General features: G+C 43.5%; 1 protein-coding gene across 4 annotated transcripts in view; it reads right to left on the bottom strand.

The window, feature by feature from the left end:
• ESRRG (estrogen related receptor gamma) overlaps positions 1 to 27,933 on the bottom strand; it is a 622,952-nt gene that overhangs the window by 565,986 nt on the left and 29,033 nt on the right. Inside the window, exon 1 of one of the 4 annotated variants that reach the window (XM_044266838.1) lies at positions 11,851 to 11,962. The exons of 1 other annotated variant lie outside the window; for it this stretch is intronic. The gene's annotated coding sequence lies outside the window, so the exon portion shown is untranslated. Of the gene's footprint in view, positions 1 to 10,912; positions 11,082 to 11,192; positions 11,255 to 11,850; positions 11,963 to 27,933 lie in introns of those variants that run through there. 2 more of the 4 variants (XM_044266840.1, XM_044266837.1) reach the window with 2 other exon arrangements.

Below are 27,933 nucleotides of genomic sequence, written 5' to 3'. Positions count from 1 at the left end.
CAAGGACAAATGTCTTCAGGAAGCCTCTCTACTGTGCGGCAGGGAGCCTAGCTCGGGTCTGATGACAAGAGCAACGGTGCTAAATCTGACAACAGAGAAGGAAACTTCCTGCGTGAAGAACAGATCTTGGAAAGTCTCAGGGTTAAAAAGGCTGCTTTAACTGTGCCGGTTGATCTGCTCCCCGGTTGTGTATACACAGTAGCAGCTGATCTGTGTTTGCAGCCCTGCAGAAAGGAACCTTTACTGAAAACCAATGGCATCACATTTCAGCGGAGCTGGTGCCAAGGGCTGGAGAGCAGAGCAACCTTTGACAACTTCACACAATTCAGCCCAGCCGACTTACCACAGGTCGGGGACGGCCGTGGAACGTGTCCCCCCACTGGGGTTCATCTCGGGCGTGTTAGCGCAGTTCCCGGGAAACCAAACACTGTTACCAACTGGTCTCCGGCAACGGTGCAAGGTATCGCCTGCACTGATCTTAAATACGGTCTCTTGTCTCTGCTCTCCCCACCTACCACGCACTGTGTTGTCACAGACTTTTTTTTTAATGCATCCCAAGTTTAATTTTTTTTTTTCCATCTGTGTCTTATGTAAACCTGCAAAGCCACAGTGTGTTCCTCCTCTTGAGAAGTTAACACTCTCCTGATGTTCCTTCCCAATAAACAGAGGGGGGCAAAAATAGAGGAGAGCGTGGTGTGGTAACTCACGCTGTGTCCTGTTTCCCAGCCCAGAGTCTGGAGCTTTAAAGTCACTGTTTCGTTGGAGGCCATTTTATTAGTGTTCGTTACAAACGGGACATGACCACAAAACGTCACTTAGGAGAAGCCACCGGTATGGAGAGGCCGTGAGGATACGGACAGGAAGCTAGCAGTGAAGAACTCGGGGTACGCCCCTCAGGCGTGGAGTCACCTTCCTCATCCCCCCAAAGATGGAAAAGACTGGAAATGCTAGCCTTCGCTGACTCCGAGAGGGGCAGTGACAGTGTAAGAGACAGAAAGCGTGAGAACAAGAGAGTGAGAGAGGGAGACCCGTCGGTGTAACCAACTCAATCCAAGCCACTGCTGAACCACTTTGTCTGTGTTCCCCGCGGCCCTTCTTCTCCTTCTGTCCCCAGGACAAGTCTAGGTTACGGGATACTAGATGCTCTTTTCTCACTGTTGTGCATTTTACTTCCAAGGGCAGAAATCAGACCTGGCAGCTGAACAAAAGGCCATGTTCCCTGTGTCAGACAGCACCGAGGAGTGTTCTCCTACTTATCTGAAAGCCAGTGGAGGAGCTGCCTGAGCAACGAGCACGGTATTACCCAAGGCCTTGGCTTTTCATTTTGGCCACGCTGTTGTCCAAAAATCCGAATTCCCTTACATTGGAGAGCCCACGTGATGTAATGAGAAGAATCTGGGCCCTGGTACCACGTAGATTTAGCTCCTCATCCTGACTCTGGTGCTTCCTACTTGCAGGAGGGTGGGAGCTGCTGGAAATCTCTGAATGTCTGTTTCCTCATCTAGGAAACGGTGACAACGGATCTACAGCACTAGATGACTGTGAAGATGGAAAAGATAACATATGTCAAGGGCTTGCCACAGTACGTGGCACGCAAGCACACACACACACATTTCCCGAGCCTCCTCTGGGAGACAGGCACAGTGCCAGACACGGCGGGCAGGGGGGTGGGGGGTACAAAGTCAACGGAGACACGGGCCCCGCGCTCGAGCGCGGTTGGCGCTCTCTTTCTGCCATCCTTCCTGTAGTTTGTGTCATCTCTATCATAAAGCACAAACACACTTTCAAATACTCTTCTCGTTTGAGCCTCCTAAGAGTCTTGTGAGACAGATAAAACCGTACCCAGTTTGCAAATGGCAAAAACCGAAGCTTAAAGCAGCAAGGGCTACACGCCTAGTAAATGACACACTGAACGCCAACCCAAGCTCCGACTCCGTTTTATACGTTTCACAGTGTATAGATATGAATTTGCCAAAAATAATTCATGTTTTGCATAATTCTGCATTATACTGCCATCCTTATTGTACTATTCCATATATATATACTGTACTTCCCTCAAGATCGACTTAGAGTAGACTGACTGTATCTTAAAATTACTTTGTATTCTCTGACAGATCTAGTGTGATACGTGAGCATACTCTGCATTTAAATTTTTCCTATATTTAAAAGAAACTCAAGATGAGTCCATTTTACAATCTACTGTCAATGTCACCGACAAGTAGAAGTCCCCATCAGATAAAGATTTGGAGGCAATTTGTGGCCTTCTGGTACTCATGCTATCTGTGTCTTCAATTATTTCCAAATAATTATATACCTGTCAAAGTTTTTAATGACACATGATTAAACCTCCCAAAGATTGTTTTCTTTGTTTCCTCTTCAGCATATATTCTCTACTTTGAGGGCCTAATGAACGTTGATAAGAGCAATTAAATATTTACTTTTAAATTCAAACTTGATCCTATGACATCCTGATTTCTAGGTTCCCTTCAGGTTCTAGGTTAACAGATCACAAACTATAGAACTGCGTTGACCATTATCTTGTGAATCAGAGCAGAGCACCGGGCCAGGCTCAGGTACAATCTCAGCACATTTTTGGATCTGCCTTTTTTTTTTTTTTTTTTTCAAATGTAGTATCTATAAAACAACCCAAATTTATTGATCTACTGCTTCATTTTGTTCTTGAAGATGTAGACCACTCCTGATGGAGGAATTGGCTCAGTATTTATCACTGAATCATACATAAAAATAAAAATATTCTTCAAGATGGGATCAGGGGAGGAGGGGCCTGCGTGGCTCAGTGGGTTAAGCCTCTGCCTTGGGTTCAGGTCATGATCCCAGGGTCCTGGGATCTCTGTATGGGGCTCTCTGCTTGGCGGGGAGCCTACTTCCCCCCCTCTCTCTCTGCCTGCCTCTCTGCCTACTTGTGATCTATCTCTCTGTCAAATAAATAAATAAATCTTAAAAAAAAAATGGGATCGGGAGGGAGACAAACCATAAGAGACTCTTGACCTCACAAAACAAACTGAGGGTTGCTGGGGGAGGGGGGAGTGTTAGGGAGAGGGTGATTGGGTTATGGACATTGGGGAAGGTATATGCTATGGTGAGTGCTATGAAGTGTGTAAACCTGGTGATTCACAGACCTGTACCCCTGGGGCTAATAATACATTATATGTTAATAAAAAATTTTAAAAAAATTCTTGAAAGAGATCTGTAGAGTATCTAGAGCTTGCAGTTCAACTCATGTATTACATTAATTAGTTCTGTTGCATCCTGGAAATCTTTTTTTTTTTTTTAACTGGAATTTGTATCATTATTTTTAAGCACGTACTGCCAAACAATGATTGCTTCAGCCTCAACAAAAATCCAGGAAATTTAGATTAATATCAATGTCATGGCAAAAGTACAAATCACAGGCAGCATTTGAGACAAGCAAAACCATTTCTGAATACACTGTTTTTGGTTTCCAAAATCATTCAATTTTTTAAAAATTTTTATCCATATTTTTAAAGTCATTCAATTTTTTTTACACAAGTTGTGGCCATCTGCAAGGGAATGTAAACACTCTCCTTAGGTACTGACATTGTGTAAGTTAAGATTATCATGCTTGCTACAGTCAACTGTCCAATAGCATACTACTTCCTGCTTCCTCCCTAAATAAAGTAATATGGAAAATACCTACCACAGTTCTTGGACCACAGAATAAAAAATATGCCTATGAAAGACAACTCTGAAGCCAAACAAACTGGCCTGGGACTCTGTCAAACCTGGGTTGACCCAATGACTTTTTCTCACCACATAAAACTAAATATAGTTCTCAAGGGCTTTATACCCATGAGTCTTACTCAACCCTCACAGCCAACTTGGAAGTAGGTGCTCCTATTATTTACATTTTTACAGATAAGACAAACTCAGAGAATTTAACAATGTCACAAGATCATACAGGCCATAAGTGACCCAGCAAAATGTTAAAATGGATGCCCTCACTCTGGTTTGTAAGCTTTCCACATAACACACTGTAACATACTTTCCCTTGAGGAAGGATGTGCACACCTTAGCTTCCACCTTGTTCCTTTTGATTTCTCATCCAACCATCAATTAACTGCAGACCGGGCTGTGTGACACACACACACACACACACACACACATGCACACACCACCTCTCTCCTCTACCTTCACATGCCTTCCATCTTTGTGTCTCTCACGTCTGGGCCAATTACTTCAGAGAATAATTTTTCTCTCCATTTTTATTCACTCTCCTGCTTTTCAGTGCATTTGGGTGTCAAAAAACAAATCTTATCACAGGTGATAAACTTGGAAGTAGTGTTAATGTTATACTATTCCAAGGGAAAAGAAAGCCATATACTTTGCAACCAGCCTCTAAAAATCCTGAAAGTTTCTTAAAAATCCCTTTCACACACTCTACAATGGTTTCCATCTATCTTTTTAACTCCCAGTTATATGTGCATTTCTCTTAAACATCAACCCTCCAGAGTCTAGATAAGTGATAAACTATCATTCAGTTTTATTGCCTTTATGTTATGTTTATCACTTGTATCATAATAGAACTCTTTTTCATATTTTTTCATCACTGATATACAGTATTTCACTCCAATAAGTTAACATAGGCTTTTACAGTCTATTCTAGTGAAAGGAGTCAGTATTTAAGATTGTTTTATGTAGGGGAAAAAAGTGTGTTTTGAATAGCTCATAATTGATCTACAAATGAAAAGTTTTTATGTAAATCTGACTGTCTAAGTTTCATGAGGCAGCTAAACCTGAGCTCACTTCTTACTCGACCTCCTAATATTTCTAGTCATGGCCAAAGACCAGACTTCAGTAAATAATTAGTTGATAGAATGGAAATCAACAGCAGTATAATTAATTGGTCGATTCATTACTAATCAATCATTTAATGCAGAGTCACAGAGGTGAAGTAAGTTGGAGACCATCAAGTCCAATGCCCTCATTTATAAATGAAGAAACAAAGGTTCCCTGTTCTCAGATACAGAAGACAACCCGAACATACGATAAACTATGCTTACGACCATTTCAACTCATCCTTAGCTAAAGATCGATGTTCAGCCATAGACACATTAGCCCAAAAGAGCAAATTTCTAGCTCTGAAGGTGATTGAGCCAAAGGATCATCAGGTATTATGTCCCATTTCTGCAACCTTTGGAAAATAAATGTTCCTACTAAATAGAAAATGAATTTCTAATAACTGAATTAAACTGTTCATCTAAATAGCCAACTTTGGATTTCTCTCCACACATAATAACTTGGAAAAATATATAGCCTGTGTTTACTATAGCACAATAGCCACAGTCTCTAAGAAGAGCTATAACTCGCTAACAATTTTCCTGATTTATGTTTGAAAACATACAGGGCATGAAATGACTTCTGCAACCTTACATTTTCCTCAAGAACGCTGGTAGACAGAAGATATATTCCAAAAATCATGTTGGGTTGCTTGTTAAAGCTCCATTTTTAATAGAAATGTGTGATAAGTAATTATGCATGTCCCACCAAAAAAAAAAAAAAAAAGTCATTACATTCCCCCCCAATTACGAGAAGAAAGAAGAGAAAAGGAAGGGAGAGAAGGAGGAAAAGAGAAAGGGAAAGATGGAAGCAGGGAAGAAATTCTGATAAAAGAATCTATTTTCTTATAATGTTTATATATTATAAAAACTGATTGCCTTCTTGAGTAAGAAAGTGCCATAAATATTCTTCCAAGGAGTAGCTTGTGGATAATGTATGGTTATATACTGTCACTCGGTACACACATGTTAGTTATTCTTGTTCTTAGTATTTAACATATATGGAAATCTGCTTCACAATCTATAATTGTGCTAATAAAAACAGGTATTTGTGAATATAAATTATATTGGTCATAAAATCAGCCTTATTAACCTAATATATCTTAGAGCAAGATTGAATTTAAATGGGCCACTCTGGTAACACAGATATCCGGAAACACTGTTTATTCTACTGTAGAAGTATCTATCAGAATAACACAAAAGTTTCACTATGCTTCACGTAACGTGAACATCTTGAATCTGAATCTTCAAAACAGTAAAAAATGAAAATGTGAGGCATGCATATTTGCCAAGTTCAAATAATGTGTCTGAATAAGGGAAGTAAAATAAGCACATTCATTAATTAGCACCTTTCCTAGAGTCCCATCTAGGTTATTTATTTTAGCAGGTGGGCCGTCGGAAACAGCCATCAGGTCCCTAAGTCAATAAAATACCTTCCGAATCTCCAGTGTTTTGCATTTTATCACAGAGATTCCAAAGACATTCAACCTCCTTTAAGGTAACTGTGATCCTTTCCCTGTTTAATGAATAAAGTATCCATCATAAAAGAAATATAAACAAAGGCCTGATTTTAAAACTATGGATGATGCTTCTTCACAACTACAGGTAATATATCCTGCATAATGGTATAAAAGTACTATAAAATGGGGGGTACCCCTCAGTGAGAGTAAGGGAGGTGGGCTTTATAACCAATGCAAAGGAGGGAGTAGGCTAAGGAGGTGGGGGCCTTTCCCCACTAGAAATCATCAAGATTAAGGAAATGAATGGTACCTATTCTTCAAGAAAAAGAAATCTGCCCTAGCTATGGTGCTGAAGACACACAGAGACTTAACATTATCACACTGTGTATTTCAGGAATGTATTTCAAGATGTGCAAAGATTTCTCCAGTTACTTGAATCTGAACATCCAAGACCATCAAATTATGTGTCTATGTTCTACATCAAAGGCCTGTATACATTCTGCAATCATCTCTTAACAGAAGGTCCCACAGGCCCAGGCCACCATCAATGATTCCAACATCAGGTACTATTAGAAATGAGGCTCAAAATAGTCAAAAGAAGATCATCCCCCAAGAAAGTTCCTTAAGCTCTCCTAGAGCACCTCACCCCCACCAGCCATCATGACGGCGTGACAAGCACGTAGAACTTAATCATAATTCCCCGCATGGGTTCTAAAGGCCCAACTTACTCTACTGGGATAGCCATGTTAACCTAAAAACCGAATTGCAAAGCTGAATTATCTCACGGTTTTAAAAGACCAACCACAAAGAGACAAGACAAAATGTCTTTGTTTGCACCAAGGCTGAGGACATGATTTTTTTTTTTTTTACTTTATAAATGATTTTGATATTTTAAAGGACTTTTTTTTTTTAAAACCATGCTAATCTAAGACCTAGTAATTATTACTTCAAAACGACAGAAGCTATTGTTCATGGAGAAATTTTCAGTTGGTTTTCTCATACCCGTGGTTCAATTGAAAGATTTACCAACTGCTCCCTGGAGAAAACAGCAGATCTGCATTTAAATGGAGATATAGTATTTCCAAATGCACAGTACCTAGAAGGCAGATACTGTCAAGGTTTCTTAGTGAGAATAACTCAAATTGTATTAGGTACATCTCAATGCTGTAGTCATCTCCATCCTCATAGGGCTCTGTCTGTTTCCATCCCATTCTTTCTCCTCGGTGCATTCTTCATAACATTTGTCCCAAGGAGTTAAAATTAAACCTTGCTCCACTGCAAAACCCCCACACGAACAACCAGCGATTACTACTGTACATATCATATCTGATGTGTACAGAAAAAAGACCACAGAAGATAGGTTGGCCAGAAATGTTAAATAATTGAAAAGTATAATGACTTAATAGAGTAGTAAGCTTAGTTTACAATGCAGCCAATTTAAAGCCATAAAAATAGTGTGTAAAAATTTTATCTTGTGGTTGACCATTACATATCCTATCTATTATTCAAAAGTATCTCAACACTGTTTTTCTTCATTAATGTGGCTTTTGGCATTTCCCTCAAAATCTTTTTGTTCCTGCAGTTTTCCAACAATTTTGAAACAAACCCAAAATTCCTGCATAAAGTCACCTCACAGGATCACGAGCTCTTCCATATCTAATTGAAATTAATTTTGTAGGTCAATCCGTAAGGCATTCTCTAAGTTCCTTGAAGATGATTTGTTTGGCATTTAAGGCAGTCAAGCCCGTAAGACATTTCAAGAAAGAAACAAGACTACAGCTACTTATATCGACACATCTGTAAACAAAAGGAGAACCTCATAAATAACCCCTTTCTTGCGACACACTAATGCAGGGTTTGTCTATATTAGACAATGACACAGGGCATCAGGAAAGTTTTGCCTCGAGTGTTTGACTAAGGTGTGCATAACATGTCTGTGAAGGAGAAAAAAGAGATACTTGGGATCCATTTCAAATATAAGCCCTTTGGGGCACCTGGGTGGCTCAGTGGGTTAAAGCCTCTGCCTTTGGCTCAGGTCATAATCCCAGGGTCCTGGGATGGAGCCCCACATTGGGCTCTCTGGTCAGCCGGGAACCAGCTTCCTCCTCTGTCTCTCTGCCTGCCTCTCTGCCTACTTGTGATCTCTGTCTGCCAAATAAATAAATAAAATCTTAAAAAAAAAAAAAAAAAGTAAGCCCATTAACACTGGCAGGCTCTTGCTAAAACTCTAGCTGCATCCCAAATGTCTCTAGTTGGGTTTGTCTCTAACCAAACAAGGTGACTGAGAACAGCCCCAGAAATTCTCTGCGACACTTTTCCCATCTTTCCGCAGTCTGCCTAGCTAGTCATACCTTGTCTTGCTGCCCTGCCATTCTCATGCTGATTCAAGTTCAGAACTCAAAATGAAAGATGAAATATCTTGAAGATCACTTAATATTGAAATACCGTTGCAGTAATAAGCAGTGCTCAGTTGGAGATGGGAGCATGGTACTCTCCTGGTAACCTTTTAATTTCTGGAAAAATGGTACAGAATAAATTGAGTGGCACACACAGGGAAACCTAATCGATTGATCTGCTCTATTTTGTTAAAGCACCACCTATCAGAAAGGGTCTTTGCTCCCTGTCGCAATCCCTGTTCAAGAAGACCAGCGGATTTAGCCACACCATGCACAAAGATTTAAATGCCATTTTGATTTACTGAAGAAAATAAATCATCTTTCCTCCGTGTCCACCGCCTCAGTCAACGGACAGTCTGACACTGTTCTCAATACACACTCCTCTCTGTCATGGGAGTTTACAGAGTTACAAGAATTGTTTTAGTAAAAACAACAGTCATGCATAACACGCAAGTACACTGGGTCATCTGGGCCCGTGTCACGATATACTTGAACCTCTTCGTGTCTGAAGGGGAAAAAAGTGCCATCACTGTCACTTGGTCTCCATCCACGTTTTCAGGCACCTCATTTCTTTCGGCTATGCCTCAGCTCAGATTTGAGAACTGTTTAAATTTCCCTCTCTTTCCCACAATGATAGGACCGTCTCTTAGGTTGGCTACCTCATTCTGATAACATCAAATCCACTGGACAGGGGGAAAAAAAAAACAAAAAAAACCCCAACAACCCAAAAAGCATCCTGACACTCTCCCCCAATCCCACTCCCTGCCTTCTCCTTGAGGACACTTCTTCCTCTTTTCTCTTGCCTGCTGCTTCTGAATTTGGGCATTTTCCAAACACACTCCCCTATTTGGTCTTCGGGCAGCGTGAGAAACAAAGGAGAGTTTCTCTTCAAAACTAGACCAAGTCATTCAGCTGCTCTGAAACACTTCAAAACATCCGCAGTTCTCTTGATCCTGCCTTAAAGTCTTAAGCAGGAGTGTTTTGAAAGTAGTAGGAGGTCATATGTGCACCTAACAGCTTCTCTTAACTCACATGCTGGGCATTTTTCTTTTTTCTTCTTCTTCTTCTTTTTTTTTTTTTTTTAAAGAGAGAGAGAGAGAGAGAGAAAGAGAAGGTGCAATTTTCAACATTGCCCTCTGGTTTACGTTAGCAAAATCATTTGCTTTCCGTGTGTGTCTGTGCCCCCATCCCAGGGCCAGTGGGTCTGGTACTACTACACAAACACAGCAAACATGCCTCCTCAGCTCCAGAAGACCCATGTGGCAATTCACAACATGACCGAAGCAAGCACAATAAATAAACACATACATAATCATTGCACAGCACTGAGGCAAGAGGGGGGTTTCTCCAGGCCCTTCCGGACTCTTCCAGAATTGCTCATTAAGATTCTGAAAGGGGGAGGGGCTGCAGCTAGGAAAAGGTTGCCAGAAGGGAAGAGAAGGGGAGGAGGGGGGATTTGCCCTCAGTGGCTTTCTCTCTCTGAGAATCTCCAGTCACCCAACATGGAGTGGGGGGGGGGGGGGTCCTATCCTGCAGCCTTTTCTGACATACTTGAGGGGAAGGAGGGGGTGGGTGGTTTGAAATACTTAAATGACGGTCGGGTGACCTCCGTGCAACTTCAGAGACTCCCTCCCTCTGGAAGGTGAACGGGTTGGGGAGCCGGGAGGGAATGAGGCGTAGAGGACAGGAGGAGACACCTAGGACTACGGCAGCAGCAATCAGCAGAAGGATTTCCAGCCCACGACAGCAGTCTCCAACTCCTGACACCGCCCTCTCCCTCCAACGACCCCTTCCCCAGAGCCCCTCGCCCCAGAAGACCCCGGAGGACTCACCCCGACCCCTCCCAGTCCAGTGCCCTAACTCTGCCCTCACTCTTTGCCACTTTACCAAGCCCTGAAGTCTATCCAGGGAGGGGGATGGGAGAGGTGTTTAAAGAACGAATCTCATTGCAATCAGAATTTATCCGTGTCTCCAGCACACACGCCGACAGTTTTGCAGTCATGGTAAGGCAAGTCGACAAGAGGTGGAGGGTACTTATGGTTGTGTTATTGAGGGAAGGGTTGCTTTTCTTTTTTTCTTTTTTCTTTTTTTTTTTTTTTTCTTTTTTCCAAGAGACTCTAAACAAGTGAAGGGGGGAAGGGGGTAGCGATAGAGATTTCAACCAGGACTGCAAATCAAGAACGCCCCAGATGCAAATGTCTGTCTCCAGATGTTGATGATAAGGATTTGGACCAGTTACCTTGGCAGGGTCAAAACTGCAGCAGGTTAATCAGGTGAGTCGTCGGGGATTTTAAAGAAGCCGAAGCCGGTTTCTTTGGCTATGAAAGTCTACAAAACCCCCATGCAGGAACATTGCACGTCTTACACACGCCTCCTTTAACTGGGCTCCCGCGACCTCGGCAGGCGAGGGGGTGCTGGCCGGCCCGCCGGTGGCAAGGGCACGGCCACCGGCTCTGCCCCCGCGGGCGCGGGGCCGGCCTGGCCCCCGGGGTCCGCGTCCCGAGCGGCTGTGCACTCACCGAGCCGGGCTGCGAGGGGCAGAGGGGCGCCCGCGGCTAGCCGGAGCGCCGAGGCGCCTCCCTTTTCTCTTGGTAGCGTCGGTCCGCACTCCCTGTGACCCAGGACGTCATGATGCCTGTCTGTTTTCTCAATGATAACTTGGCAGAAGAAGAGAGAGGCTGCCAGGTTCTCCTCGGGTGGTTACGTGGTATGTGCACGTTTCTGTTTGCATGCGTTTCTCTCGCTCCCTTTTTAAAAATAAATATCTGTGTTTGGAAAAAAAAAAATCCCCGGCACTGTCAGGATTTGATTGCATTATTGCGTTTGCATAATTGACGCCTCCGGGTGTGTATCTGTGTGTGGATGTGCGTGTGGGGCTTTTTTTCCCCTTTAAATCCTGCCGCTCCCGCCGCCGCAGCAGCCGCTGCAAAGGGGAAGCAAGCATGCGTTCATCTTTTGTCTTTCATTTTACCTTCAGGGTGACATTCAGTGCCAACTGCTCCCTTTTGACCGTCGCCAATCCCCGCCTGGGCAAAATAAATTTTAAAAACGTGGGGGGAGGGGAGGGACCGGCCCCCGCAGCCCCAGCGCCGGGGTGGCGACTCCCTCCGTTAGCGGACCCCAGACCTACCCCGACCCACCTCCCGCCCCTGAAAAACCCTTTTCCCTTCTACCCACCGGGCCCAGGCAGAGAAGCGGCACCAAGACAGCGAGGAGCATCCACCCCGGGCCAGACACTCATGTTCGCGGCTCCTACTTGCTGACTTGCATCTCGGATGCCTTCTCCGTGTGTAGGCCTCTCACAACTGGAGCTATTTTTGTCTCCCAGAGATGTTCTTTAAAGCCTTTTAAAAATGGGAAGGGGGCAGGGAAGAAAACCGGAGGGGGGTGGGGGAGGAGGGAGAGCAATAAAAGCCCAAGCCCCCTAGGTGAAGGGCTCTCCAGACACATCAGGAAATTTGGGGGGCTCCTGGCGCCCGACCCACCAGGGGAGTTTGCAAGGGCAGAAGGGAGAACGAGCTCTTTATCTGAATTCCTCTACAACAGCAGGAAAACTTTTCCTTCGTACAAAGCTAGTACTGCTGGCTAGTCCCTGCATTTGTCATATTTATAATTATGGTCTCTCGCATCCGCACGAAAGGTCTCAACCATAACTCCTGATATTTATTTTTGCAAACATGAGAATGTATTTGACACGGTGTGGCCACGTGACAGGTAAAGCAGAGATCGTGTCCCCTTTAGGATACTTAGTTTCTGTTATTTGCACGTCGGTGTGTTTTCTGTAGTTTCTATTAATCATAACACTGTGCATATTAATCACCATATGCGCATTACTGAAAAATAAGTATCTAGTGCCAGGTCTGGCAAATATTTCGCCCTCCTTTATCGCGGATTCCCCATGTGGAGCAGAAGAATGGGCTTAGGAATTTTATTCCACATGCTTTCTTGTTGTTGTTGACCTTGGTCACCATGGTGGACTGGTAAAGTCACTGTTCCCACAGATTCCAAAAAGCCCCTAAAAAATGACCGTACCAGCCAGGGTGCAAAAAATAAAGTGTGGAGGAGGGTGTCACATCAGAAAAGCAAAGCTGACCGGGAGGAAAAACTTTCTGTGTCACCCAAGATCATCTGCAGCTGCTGTAGGTTTAAGACTAGTTTACCTACTTGAGAGGGTTGCCTAAATGGAAAGAAAATTGCAAGTAACTTTTCGCTTTAGAGTCATACACCAAGGATCACTGGCAAATTCCATAGGGAGAATATTGTAATTATGCAAAGACCAGACGATCAGAATTGGAAGAGAACCTCAGTAAAGTAGCCCTAAGTGCGTGAGGGCCATTGACTAATAGATCCCCAAACTAGAACGGGGCCTCCTCACCCTTAACAACCAGACACAGCTCTCTGGCCCTGCGATCAGGCTCCTTAGAACGCCAGAAAGATGGAACTGGTGCGGTCTGTCCAGTGCTTAGAGGTCATCCGTGTCAAAGATGATTCTAAAAAAGGCCAGGAAGGGCCTATTCCGAACTCGAGTGGGTACCGTCTACTGATGCTACTGCTAACATTTTAGTGACTATCCAAGAGTCCAGGAGAGGCTTGTTAATATTCAATCTCTCAACCTGCTTCTCTAGCTTTATTACTTATTAGCCTTAGAACCGGACCTTTAAAGCGTCACTGCAAAAAGGGGGGGGGGGTAAAAAAAAAAAAAAAAAGAGCCATAAAAATTTGACTCACTTCAATTCCTTGAAACCCATTTTTCTTTCCAGACAAATGCCTTCTGTGCCGTTTGCCACCAATCCACATGGCGTGGAGGCAGCCACGGGGTGAGATGTCTGACCACCGAGCAAGGGGTAGAGGCAGAGTAACTCCCCTTCTCCGGGTTTGAACAGATCCTTCCTAAACCCAGATTCTCTGAATCCACCTCTGGCTAACAGCTGCTCTCTGTTGTTTATTCGAGTCCAAACTCCTCAGACGACATTCAGGTCTTTATTTTGTGGCTTCACCCTAAATATAATAATTAATATTGCTGTAGCTTGTTTGGTTTAACTTTCCAACCAAATCAAAGCCCCCCCCCCCAAAAAAAAGTGCTTACTAAGATGGATGGAATGCACGGAAGGTGCTGTCTTAAAACTTGCTTGTGGGGCACCTGGGTGGCTCATCCCTTAGGCCACTGCGTCCGCTCTGGTCATGATCCTGGGGTCCTGGGTTCGAGCCCTGCATCGCACTCCCTGCTCAGCAGGAAGCCTGCTTCTCCCTCTCCCACTCCCCTTGCTTGTGTTCCCTCTCTCACTGTCTCTCTGTCAAACAAATAAATAAAATCTTTAAAAATAAAAATAAAATGTGCTTGTGTTTAGAACTCGTAACTCCTCCACAAGAACAGGAGAGAAGGGTTATTGGTATTCCCATTCTACCCAAGGAAACTGAGGCACCAGGAAGTTAAGTCATTTGCCCGTCATTTGCCCAGAATTACCCAGCAGGGGTTCAAATTCAAGTGCCTTGAGCCCTCACCATCAAGTTCTCTGCTTAACTACCTACAAACTCGAATTCATGTCTGCCCCCTCTCATCCTGCTGTCTGGCTGCCCACCCACTGCACAGGTCACCTTTGTTAAACCCAAGGTCACAGCCAGAGCAATCCATGCCCTCTTCTGCCTCTTTGGTAGTCAAATTCTCTCTGTTGGTCAAGGCCAAGTTCAAGACCGACTTTGCCCACAAAGCCATTATTTACTATTATTGGGTGTATTGATCATTCTCTTTGTTCCACACTGTTCACTTTTACGTGTGACATCACTGTTCTGTATTTCTGAGGTTTATTTTTCATCTCTTCTTCCTCTCTCAATTCCTTTTTGACAGCGTTATGCTTTTTTTTTTTTTTCCCTGCCTCTTCCGGTTTGCCTAAGTAGGACCCCAGCTGTCCTTAACTCGCTTCCGATGTACTGATGGACACAAAACTGCCCTTTGGAGAGCTAGGACGCCACTTTTCAATCTGACAGAAATTGCAAGTTTGATGTGGCAAAAGTTTTATCCTTTTAACTGAAAAAATTGCAAGCTGGTTTCTCCATATTTCAGAGAGTCCGTAGAAAACAACCAATTAAGATCAGAGGTGGAATTATTCAATTGGAGAAGCATATGATGATGAGGGAGAGGTCATGAACGTGGGGAGTGATGGACAAAACTCAATCACTGTGGCTTTTTAGCTGTTATGATCCTCCTTCTGCCATATTTTGAATTTTCTGAGTGTCACATGAATATTTCTCTTCAGAATTAGGAAAATAAGTGAGGACTCGTAACTGAGAGACCGGTGACGCCATCATGCATCTGCTACTGACCAACTCTGTGTAACCTCTGGCAAATTATTTAATAACTCTGAGCTGCAGTTTCCCTCTTGCACAAGAAGAGATTTACCTAGTCTCCAAGGTCCGTTCAACTCTAACCTTCTACAAGTCTGAAACAGGATGTGGGAGAGGAAAAAAAAAAAAAGAGGGCTCAGCCTAGGAAGCCTGGGGGTTTTTTTGGTGGGGGAGGGGATACAAAAAAATAATGCTAAGGAGCTCAGATAAAGCCAACAAAGTCCTTAAGTCTAATTTCTGAGTATACTTAAGGGTAGCTCAAAACACTAAATCCATATATGAAAATATGTTCAAACTTGCATTTTCTAAGGTGGTCTGATTTATATAGGATAAAATAATTAACTGTACCAACAGCCCACGGTATCAGCTACAATATTATTGGCTGTCATTCACGCTTACCTATAACTTACTTTCTTTCGGACACAACCAGATTGTTACAGATTTCACTTGACAGGAACCAACCTTTTTTGCCTGGACTCAGCAAAATTAATTAATTAATTAATTAATTCAGCTTGAATTAAATCGTGAAGCTAATTGAAGAGCTACGGGTTTATGGTGAAGAGACTTGGGGAGCTAGAACCAGACAAGGGTCTCCTACATATTTCCTCTGTGCAACTAACTCTGAGAAAGCCTCCCTCAGTGTTCCTTTCCTTATTTATCCTTACCAGAGACTTACCACTCACTGACCTTCTCACCGGCTCTGGTTAGGATACAGGAAACAGCAGAAGCAAAAGCGCTCTTCCCACACAACGAAGTATTATCATGGCAAGTGGACTGCCCTTTACACCAGAGTTGATATTCTAAAAAATGGTACAACATTAACAGAATATAAGGTCCCCTGGCTGAGAATCTAAGTTGATTTCTACTTGCTAGTTATAGGACCACAAAGTCCTACAGCTAGCTGAGGGCAGAATCAGGATGATTGTGCAGAAATCACTTTGTTCCAGTCCATACTCAAAACCTGGTATAAACCACGGGCAAATATTACAGATCATCACATCAACTGGGCCCGGGGCAGTTAGAAAACCTATTTCAAACAGAATTTCTGGGGTACCTGGCTGGTTCAGCCATTAAGCATCTGACTCTTGGTTTCGGCTCAGGTCATGATCTCAAGGTCGTGAGACAGAGCCCCACATCAGGCTCCGTGCTCGTGTGGAGTCGGCTTGAAATTCTTACCCTCCCCCTGCGCATGCTCGCTCTCTCTCTCTCTCTCAAATAAAAAGAATCTTAAATAAATAAATAGATAAATACTACAATGGAAATTTATACCATGCCTCTGACATCAAAAAATGAAAACAATTTCATATGGGACAAAGGTCCTCAGGCCAGATTGCGTGACAGCTCTAAGGACCCACGGATAGATTAAGAGTCTGAAAGTTGTAGTCAAAATGCATGTGTGTGTGTGTGTGTGTGTGCGTGTGTGCGTGCGTGCCCACATTGTTCTCAAGAGAAGCCCTGTAATGTTCATCACATTCGCAGAAGGGTTCATGACTCCAGAAAGGCTAAGAACCACTGATGTAAGAGTGGTTTATTTTAAAACTGAACTTAAAGAGAATAATACATTCCTTTAAGCCGAATGCCGCGCTGACTGCCACACGGACAGTGTGTAATCATCACCACTGTTCAGAATGATGGCCTTGAGACACAATAAAAGCTTCAGTCATCAAAGAAATTTATTGTCAGGGTATTTTACTTACCTGACATGGGACAATGTACCAGTCTTTCAGAAAGATCTGAATATTGAAATAAAATAAGAAGAGGTTTCTGGTTTTGTTTAAGCTGGCTGGACAATTCTCTGTGTGCTAAGAAAGATGAATTGCATGTAGGAAAATACTCATTGTTTCTGGGAACATAGTTAAGGTCTGCTCAGCTGTGAGGAGGCAGAGAATGAAGGCCTGGACCAGAAGCGTAGCAGTGAGATGGAGAAAAGGGACTGGAGAGGGATCCGGCAGGAACCTGGGATCAACAGACCAAAGTACCTGGTGTGGACAACTAAGTTAATGATAGCATGTTAAAGACGTACAAATTAAGCCTACGCTCAGAAAACAGTGAATTCGGTTTGGGATATACCAGGTTTAAAGGCCTATCAAATAGCCAGATTCTACTGGCCTCGGGAAAGACTTAGAAGAAATACGTCACTGGAGAAATGTATTTGGGAATTATCAGCGAATTGGCAGTGGTGTCAGCAGTAATAAAGATGGGGCGAGGGAGGATGATGAATGCAAACGATTTAGGAGCATCTGAATTAAAAACTGCATTTATTTGAATAACGTCTAATTTGTAAAATACAAAACTACATAATACCCAAGGCAAAACAGTGTTGGTTATTTTAAATATTTAGAGACACCTGTATTTAGACCATAAATGTCTGAATAGAACTATACATCTCAGATTTTATTTTATACGCAGGACTTTCTGGAGTTCTTCATTTCAAGGCACTTTTCCATTGGATATAGTGCATTCAGGGCCTGGGTTCAGAAGGGAGAAAGGCTTTTCTTTGGCAACCAAGTTCAACTGGAAAAAGTCATCAAGATGTCACCTGATGCCACATGTTACCGACGATGTTCTCAGCATGTGGCCCTGCCAGTTGCTGAACCAGCAGAGGAAACTCAGTGTCATGGAAAGAACACTGAACTCAGAGTCAGAACACTTAAGGGGGAGTCCAATTTCTCCCTCTGACTGTTTTTTGCGACCCTGGGAAAGTCACTCAACTGCGTCTACCCTACATTTCCTCTTGGACAACTGCCCGGTGCCCCGGGGGGATGATCCCTCCAGCACTGGTGTTGCCGTGATCACCACAGGGGTGGAATGAGGGAAACTAACCACATGCTTCCAAAGTCCCCTCCTTGATGAGCTACTCCAGGGTGCCATCTCCCACTCTCCTCCCTGTGATGGCCCAGGGTGACCCAGCACCCCTCCTCTGTGCCGACATCAACACATTTTTAGCAGTCACCGTATTTCATTGTAATCTTGTTCATATGTCTGCCTCTGCTACTCAGTGGTAAATGCCTTCTGTGTCATAAATGTTTTCGTTATCTTTTCACTTCTAGTCCCTAGCACGCAGTAGGTGCCCGATGAGTGTTAAATGAATAAACTATTATCCAGGGAGACCATTTGCCTATATCGGTTCCTACTCCATGAAAATTCTTTAGATAATCTGGGAGGTGGAAAAGCAGGGCCAGCCTTACAGACCCACAGCCATAAGCTCTCCTGTATCAGGGTTTTGCTCCCAAGGGGCCCCTCGCTGCATTACATGCACTGATTATGCTACCTTATGTATACAATTCTTATACAAGAAGGAAGCAGGTCATTTCCTGGTCATATTTAAATGTAAAATGCAAAACTGCTCCTCCCTCCAAAAAAAAAATATATATATATATATATATATATATGGGCACTGACTTTGTTTGGCCCTGATACATAATGCTGCATACCAGGTTTTGCTAGAAAGCTAAGGAAGGGACGATAAAGAGGGTGAGAGACAGCCCCGGGAACACGTAGGTTCCAGATAACCACTGAATGGCTATCACAGAGCGGTAGAAAGAACCTAGACCACAACACCGAAGGTCCTGTGTCAAATTCCTGGAGAATGACCTTCAGCTTTATGTGATCAGATATGGCATCCTTAAAACGGAATCCTAGTGTTTAAGCAGCAGAGTTACTGAGATAATGGATGAAAGAGCCAAAAGCTCTGTCCAAACAGGTGCCTGATAAAAGCAAATTCTCCTCCCTTGCTTCCTCCTTGCCTGTTTACCTTCCCAGAAGAAAAAGGAATCCCATTCACGGATTTACAACCACGATCAACTTGTAAGCTTTACTCCCGACCAGGCTCCTAAAAAAAGAGGACCACAGAGATTAGCGGAGACCAGTGATCTCCAAACTTTGCGGCAGGCTGGAATCCCTTAGAAGCTCTAAACGATCTTGATCTGCAACATGTGCCCCACAGCAATGAAATCGGAATGTCTGAGGGTTGGAGCCAGGCAACGGTATTTTATTTTTTTGGAAAGTCCAAGGGATTTCACGGTGACCCAGAGTTTGAGGGCCATTGGTTAAGGTAGAGAAATGGGCCTTTGCCCAGTGAATTAGTCTAATTAGAGCCCAGGAGCAGTTGTTCACTCTTTCCCAGGCCCAGAACACTTATTCCTCCCCCTTCCAGCTTCCTTCGGCAAGTTCTTTACAAATGAACCCTAGACGAGGTAGTACCGGTAGAGCAACTCATCCCAAGTACCAAAACAGCAGACAGAAAAGCACATAAGGTAACTGTATTTGTAGTACTTTATCATTTAAAAAGTGCTTGAACCCCTCATTGTATTTATTCCTAGCTACAACCTTGCACAGTGGATATTATTATGCGGCCCAATTTACAGATAGTAAAATCAAACACAAAGAAAAGTTCAACTTTCAAGAACAAAGTGGCAGACTGGCATCTCACGCTTGCGTCCAGGGTTTCAGAAGGGATGCAGTTTTCCTGGACCGTGCGCCTTTAGAAGCCTTACTGTTCATCAGTCGGCGGGGTCACTGCCACCTGCGAAGGATGGCCCAGAGCTATGGCCTAGCTGCTCTGCCGTGTTGGAAAAGGAGGGCGGAAGGGAGGGCAGGAGAGAGGGAGGGAGGAAGGAAAATATTTTAAATACATTTGAATTAAATAGGTTCCTTTCCAGTAGGCTTTCTAAATTATTTAATATGCTAACAAGCCCTGTAAATATCTAGAAATTATTATTTCCCAACTGATTGAACAGTGAAACCCTTTCTAAACTCAGCATTTCTTAGGACTAATGTCCCTTGGAATGCCATTAAATAACAGCTGCTTTCCTCACCCGCCCCCAATATTTACTTGTCACCCTTGTAGAGAGGAACCTCCAACCCCATCCCAAATACCGTATTTAAAACAGAAGGGTCGCCTGGGTGGCTCAGTGGGTTGAGCATCAGACTCTTGATTTTGGCTTAGGTCATGATTTTGGCCCAGGGTCCTGGGATCAAGTCCCGTGTTGGGCTCTGTTCTCAACGAACTGTCTGCTTTTCCCTCTGCCTCTGGTCCTCCCCAGTGTGTGCTCTCTCTCTCGCTCACTCTCAAATAAATAAAATATTTAAAAATAAGTAAATAAAACAGAAACACCACTTTCTCCCCAGGCCAGTCCTCCCCACCTGCTTTGCCACTTTGTTTCTCCATAATCCTTAACACCTTCTAATATAGTACACAGTTTCCTTATTTATTTTGTCTGCGATCTGCCTCACTCTCTCTGCCTGTGTGCTCTATGAGGGTAGGGCTTTTTCTGGTGATGTTTCTCCCCATGTGATATCTCCAGCAGCTAGAAGAGTACCAAAGGGCCAAAGAGAAATGGTCCATGAAAAAATTCAAATGAAGGTAACTTCTCCGAAGTTAGGGGCCCTTTAAGGATATCCTTTCTAATTGTAGCTATCCCTAGAATACAACCTAATGAAGTGGCTGTGATCCCTACCTTATAGGAAAATAAAATTAGAATTAAAGCAATTAGACCTATAAGCAGAGCAAAAAATTGGTTAAGCAAAAAGGTTGTTAAATTGGAATTGATCCTTTTTAATTTTCTATGTAATTATTGTGAGATAAAGTAGACATGGTAGATGTTTCCAATGGTATCTGAGAAACCTAATAAAAACGTGGACATCCTTGAATTCATTGCACCCAGCCCTAATGTGCCAGGCCAGGAAGCTATTTTCCATCTACCCAAACTGACCAAGTGAGATATAAAAATTCAGCAAGCCCCAGATATAACAATGTTAATCATTGCCTGAATTCAGATTCTCCATAGGTCAAATCATATTCTGAGGAACCTTTTATAGAATTCTGATGGAAACCAGCCTGTAGCTCCGGTGTTAGTTGGGTCCTCCCTCACCAGTTCACAAGGGCTCCACGATATAATAACAGCACTTGGCTTCAGCATAGAGTCGTCCTCTGTAAAGGTCAAAGTGCTGTGAACAATTCAGATATAAGCAGGGAAGATGACGGTCCACAGAGCTCAGAAAATGACCCAACTGACCAATTCCTCTCCAAACACCAGATTAACAATGAAGTGGGGGATACAGAGTCGTATATGCCCGAGGAATGCTCTGTTCCTCTCCTGTTTTCCTTTATATCCAGAAAAACTGCATTTATGAAGTGAGGCTCTTTTAGTAATGAAAGTGGTATTTATTAAACACATCAGACACTACAAATCCAAATGAGCATTTCCCTCTGAAACAGTCACTTGGGGAGGCTATGTAATTACCTCCGCGATCCTGTGGTAGCTCCAAACATTGTGAGAATTCCTCTTTTATTTTTATTTTTTTAAGATTTTATTTATTTATTTGATAGAGATTGTAAGTAGTCAGAGAGGCAGGCAGAGAGAGAGAGAGGAGGAAGCAGGTTCCCCACTGAGCAGAGAGCCTGATGCGGGGCTCGATCCCAGGACCATGACCTGAGCCAAAGGCGGAGGCTTTAACCCACTGAGCCACCCAGGCACACCTGGAATTCCTCTTTTAAAATCACCTTCATAGCTGGTTTAAAATTCACAGGAAAACCAATATCATTCTTTTATGTCTGCTTTTCGTGTAACAAAAATCCCCGTATTCTTGGGGGTCAGAGTAGTAAGGAGCCGACTGGCTGCTTCTCACCATCTCCCAGGCATGTATTAAAGACACAGTGTGCCGAGGCTCAGCCTGATGTGCTGCACGGCTGCACGGCAGGGACTGTGTTTACGAGTAACCATCCCAGGAGATTCTGAGGCATCCAGTTTCCCTTGCAAAGTGGGGGTGTGAGCGCCTCGATGCTAGAACAAGGTCTGGCAGCTGAACCCTGGCCTGAGCCAATTAACCTTCCTCTACTTTATGGCCACAAAGCCAGAACCTCTAACATCCAATTACACACTCTCTCACCCAACTGTTGAGCCCTTACTATTTATTTTGCACAGTGGAACCTGTGGGCAAATGAGAAAGCCTCAAGTGAAAAAGTACGGATGGTTACATGGAAAACATCGCTATGGGACACATTCTCTTTCTCACCATGCTTTTTTTTTTTTTTTTTTTTTTTTCTTTTTGACCAACCTCATGGCTTCAGCCTTTGCTGTGGAGACAGTCCAAAAAGATTAAGGAGTGTAGGCAACAGACTCAAACTGCCTAGAGTCAAAACTCTTGCCTGACCACTAATCAGGGGACAAGTTACTTATCTGCTCTGTGCCTCCGCGTTCCTCTTCTGAGGTGTAGCTAATCATAGTACTCTGTCCTAGGGATGCTGAGAGGATTAAGTGACATAACACATTTTCAATATTTAGCACAGTGCTTTTAGTTTTCAAAAAATATCAACTATTATTATTTTTAGTACTTAGATGCTAATAATTTTTAAATTATAAATTCTAGATCCCATCTCCTAAACATTGGTCCAACTTTTCAAGTGTATTCCAGCTTATTTGCTCCAGTCTTGAGTCAACTTATCATTATCTGCAGACTCATAAGGTCTCCAAACCAATTTATCTCAGATCTTTGTCTCCTACCTTATTCTACCTCCCCTGCCAACAAATCCACATACATCCATGTTCACTTAAAGTCACGTTGATTTTACCTCAACAATTTTTCTTTCCACTTGTGGTTGTGTGGCTTTTTAAAGATTTTATTTACTTATTTACTTGAGAGAGAAAGAGAGAGAGAGAGAGCACACATGAAGCATGGAGAGCAGCAGAGGGAGAGGGACAAGCAGACTCCATGCAGAACATGGAGCCCCAGGTGGGACTCGATCTCCCAACCCTGAGATCATGACCTGAACCAAAATCAGGAGTCAGTGGCTCAACTGACTGAGCCACCTAGGGATCTCATGTACATGTGTGTGTATATTTGTGCATGTGTATTTTAAGCCAATGTTTATTTATACATTACTACATACCAGGTCTAAACACTGTACAAACATTAAGTCATATAAGTTTTACAACAGCCTCATGAATTCAATGCTATTATTATTCCCATTTTGAAGAAGTAAAAACCAAGGCACAAAGAGGTTGGGAAACTTGCTGAGATTCAACCAGTTCTAGGAATGGGGAGTCAATGTTGGCAGCATGGTACAGAGCTGTACTTTCTACCACTAACCAGCATTGCTGCTAGAACATTTAAAATAAAAGTATTTGTTGAGTTCTCCGCACAATATACCCTCACAAAAATCTTATGCATAGATAGGATTAAAATTCCTCTTCTGTAGATCCGGAAACAGGGGCCTATAGATAGGACCTGCCACTTCCCTAGCTCGGGTTTCCATTTTGTGTTACCTGGGCTAATGAAATAACCTCTTGTCTCTTCTCTGCACCTCCCAGTTGAAATGGTGCTGGGAAAATTGGATATTTACATGTGAAAGAATAAAACTAGACCCCTGTCTTACATCATGCACTGAAATTAACGCAAACTGAATTAAAGACTTAAAAGTAAGACCTGAACTATAGCAGAGTAAAAACCATCTGCAAAGCAGAAGAGTCAACAAAGTGAGAAGGCAGCCTATGAAATGGGAGAAAATATTTACAAACCGCATATCTGATAAGGGGTTTATATGCAAAATATATGAGAAACTCATACATGTCAATAGGAAAAAACAAATCATCCAATTTAAAAATGGGCAAAGGATCTTGGAAGACATTTTTGCCAAGGAGATAGTCAAATGACCAACAGATACAGGAGAAGATGCTCTAAATAACTAATCATCACAAAAATGCAAACCAAACCACTGTGAGATATCACCACACACCTGCTAGAATGGCTATCATCAAAAAGACAAGAGATGGGGTGCCTGGGTGGCTCAGTGGGTTAGCCTCTGCCTTCGGCTCAGGTCTTGATCTCAAGATCCTGGGATCGAGCCTCAAATCAGGCTCTCTGCTCAGCGAGGAGCCTGCTTCCCCCTCTCTCTCTGCCTGCTTCTCTGCCTACTTGTGATCTCTCTCTCTGTCAAATAAATAAAATCTTAAAAAAAAAAAAAGACAAGAGATAACAAGTGCTGGCAAGGAAGTAGAGGAAAGGGAATCCTTGTACACTGTTGGTGGGAGTATCAGCTGGGATAGCCAGTATGGAAAACACCTTTGGGTACATATTTATATCTGGAGGAAATGAAACCACCATCTTGAAGAGATCTCTGTGCCCCCATGTTCACTGTAGCTTTATTTACAATAACCAAGACATGAAAACCACCTACATGTCCATCGGTGGATGAATGAATAAAGAAAATGTGATCGATTATATATGCACACACGTATATACATATATACATGTATATTCAGCCATAAGAAAAAGAAGAAAATCCTACCTTTTGCATCAACATGGATGAGCCCTAAAGGCATTATGGTAAGTGAAATGCTGAGAAAGACAAATACTGTATGATCTCGTTTATATGTGGGGAATATAAAAATATTAAACTCATGAAACAGAGACGAGAATGGCAGTTGCCAGGACTGAAGAAATGGGTGAAGATGGTCAAAGAGTACAAACTTGCAGTTGTAAGATGAATTAAGTTGCAAGAATGTCGCGTAAGGCATGGTGACTATAATTAACAATACAGTATCGTATATTTTAAAGTGACTAAGAAAGTAGACCTTAAAAGTTCTCAGCACCAAAACAAAATGGTAACTGTATGAGGTGACATATGTATTAACTAAAATTACGGTGATAACAATTCCCTAATATATACACGTATCAAATCATGTTGCGTACACCTTAAACTTATACAATGCTGTATGCTAATTTTATGTCAATAAAACTGGGAAACATCAAATAAAACAGAAAAGAAGAAAGGCTTCTCTCAGCAGAGGGGAAAATCCGCTGTGAGTGGGAGATTCCAAATAATGCTGTTCAGCATGGCTCCAGCCATCCTATGTGGAAAGGGTTGAAGGACTCAATCTGGAAGGCATGGGTTGGAGATCCGTCTCAAAGCTTGGTTTGCACAGAAGGATACAGTTTTTGTAAGTTTATTTTACACCTATTAGGGCTTGCTTGGAGAAGTGGGGAGCTGATGGAGGGTACAGAGCTAAAGCACCCTCCCTCAGTCACCCTCCCTCCACCTCTAGCTTTGCTAGAACATAAAACCAAGAGGAGACAGGGAGCTCTTCAGCCAGTTCCTGGGGTCTGGATGTCATGCTAGAATGGGAAGCAGCGACAGGCTTCTGAAAGGGGAATGACATGATGGTGCTGATGTCCAAGAACGGACTATGCAGGTGACTGATGCCACTCCTAGAATCACAGTCCTAAAGGGGCCTGTCCTGGTGCCCAAAGAAGGAAGTGGGGTCCCTTCAGCATTCCTGGAAGAGACACCAAGTGTCAAAGGTTTGAGGTGCCTGCATATTTGCTGTGTTCAAGATAGAGCAAGCAGACCCAAGTGGCTGAAGCAGAAGCGGAGGGGAGAACAGGTCAGAGCACTGGAAAATGAGAGGGAATGTCAGCACAGAGATTGGCGGGGGAGGGGACGGTCTCTGGTGGGTCCCAAGCAGAGAAGCAACCCGGTCTAACTTGTTTTGCAAAAGAAATCACTCTTTGCTCTGATGGGGAATGTCGTCAATGGTAACAAAACCACCACTGTTCCTGGAACCGGGTTCTGTACCCAAAACATTCTCAGACACTGCTCTGCCCTCAGTGCTCACACCTGTCTAATAAAGCTCCACACATACCTACATCACGTGCTTTATGGCTGAGCCAAAAGGAAAACAAAGTCAAAGACAAAACTGTCTTTTTTGTCCCCTACCTACCACCCCCCACCCCGACACACCGTGAACAGTTCTGGTGTAGGGCATCTGTAGAGCCAGGCGCTGAGGGCCGCTTACCTAGTGAGTGTCTACTCATCTGGCGAAAGCTCTGGAAGCCACTGTTTTAAGGCACGAATGAAATGGGAGGGGCGCGAAGAACGGCCACCGTCAGCCTGCCGTCAACACGGTAGGGTGGAAGCAGTCACAGAGCTTGCATTCCGAAAACCGGGCTTCTAGGCTTGGGTCTGCCATTTACCAGCTGACTGGCCTTGGGCAGTTGAACTAACTGAGCCTCATGACCTCATCTGCTCTGTGGAGAGGCTTCCTGCCTCCCCGTGTTGAGGAGGGAGAGAAACGTTGAGACCTGAGAGGCAACGCACTTTGGAAATGAGAAAATGGGCTCTGTGAGAGGGAGACATCACTATCTTATCAGCGGCCTGGTCCCCAAGCAAGGTCTTGACGTCAGAGAACTGGAGTGGCTTGAAGAGGAAACGGAGATGAGAGAGAGTCTGGAGCGGCGGGCCTTGGGTAGCACTGGGCTTCAGGAGAAGGAGAAGAAAACAGTGACATCACTGTGGGACAGAAAGGAGCCTTCTTCCTATTCATGATACGTTTCATATCTAATCATTTCAAATTTTGCAATAAAAAAGTTATATAAACTCCATGGTTTGAGAGTCATTATAAAACTCTTCCTCACAGATGAGACTTCTGTGGTGAGAAAGAAAATCTTGGGGAAAGTTCACATAACAGGTTTACTCTCTGGCAGAGAGTTTGCAAAGGATTATGGGTTCCGTGTGAATTCAGTTGGACAATTAAAGTAAGTGCACTCTCCCGTCTAGCTCCTCATCCCTGTGACCCTCTCACTCCCAAAGATACCCCATCAGACCCCCCAGCAAATCAGTTCCAACCGAAGCATGATACCCATCCTGACCCCTAGTCAGGGGCAATCCAACAAGGCCAGATGTCTTGTCATAGTCATCATTCTTTTCTCCTGCTAACGGGGTAGCCTGACCCCAGAAACTGAATTCTTGGTTCCTATAATCAAAACCTCACATTGCTCTAGGCATAACCCTAATAACCAATTTTGTACAAAAGCTATCATATGTTGCATTCTTAGTGTGGTTCAGGCATGTGCTAAGTGCATTACTATTTTTATCATCACAATAACCCTATAAGGCAGGCACTATCTCATTTTCATTGGCTTTACAGAAAGTAAAGAGAGACTAAGTAGCTTGGTCAGGGCTGTGAGTAAGTGGTGGGGCCAGGAATTGGGTTGAGCTGTTCCCCTCCCAAGCCTAAATCAGAGCAGTCTGGGTACTCTGCCTGGGTCCCTGAGTGCTGGCCACATGCATGAGCTCTCTAAAGCCTGGAGTTGGCCTGGATCGATGCTGACCGCTCTCCCTTGAACAACTTGGCTGGCTGAACAGCCACCCCCTACCACTCGCTGGACTCCCCTGATGCTGACTCCCACAGGAGCGCCAGCCTGTCTCCATGGTAACGGAGCCTCCTGCTTAACCCATCCTCCCCAACCCACAGGTGGACTAGCAGCCCAGCACCCATCCTAGTAGCCACCCCTAGTTCCAAATCTCAATTCTTCTGGCTGGTGATTTCCAAGCATGTGAAGCTATTAGGCCATGTGAACTTGGACTCAGTCCTAAGGGGAAAGAGGAGAGGTTTTCATGAAATAGAAACGAAGAAAAATGCTCATGTTCACCTTATTTCATTTTCTAGATAAATAAACCTTGATACCATATAATTATCACTTTAAGAACTAAATCAGTGACTGAACCAGACTGTAGTAAATTCATCTGCTGTGTAAAAACTAAACATCAATGCAACACCCCTTAATTGCCAACCACAATGGTAGACTTAATTGCTAAAGAGTTAAAAAAATATGTATGTTTTCTTTCAACAACTACAGGGAAAAAAAAAAAAATCCCCCTGAGATTAGGTAAGTCTCAAATGCAATAGCCTGTGAGCAACAGATCTCAGTTTTCAAGTGAAGGACCCAACCACCGTCTCTGAAAGTGATGGTACTTGGAATCTGGATACATGAGATCAAAGACGGGTATCTTGAGTGAACAGCAATATGAAAATGAGACCTCACCTAGGCTGTCCCTCTCTCCTTCAGCACACACCAGCCTCCACCCCAGCTAACACACACACACACACACACACACACACCACCTGGTTTCGGTGG

Source organism: Neovison vison, chromosome 10 (genome assembly GCF_020171115.1).
Source record: "Neovison vison isolate M4711 chromosome 10, ASM_NN_V1, whole genome shotgun sequence".
NCBI lineage: Eukaryota > Metazoa > Chordata > Mammalia > Carnivora > Mustelidae > Neogale > Neogale vison.
The sequence above is the reverse complement of the archived record's forward strand: the minus strand, read 5'-3'. Positions and strand labels throughout refer to the sequence as shown.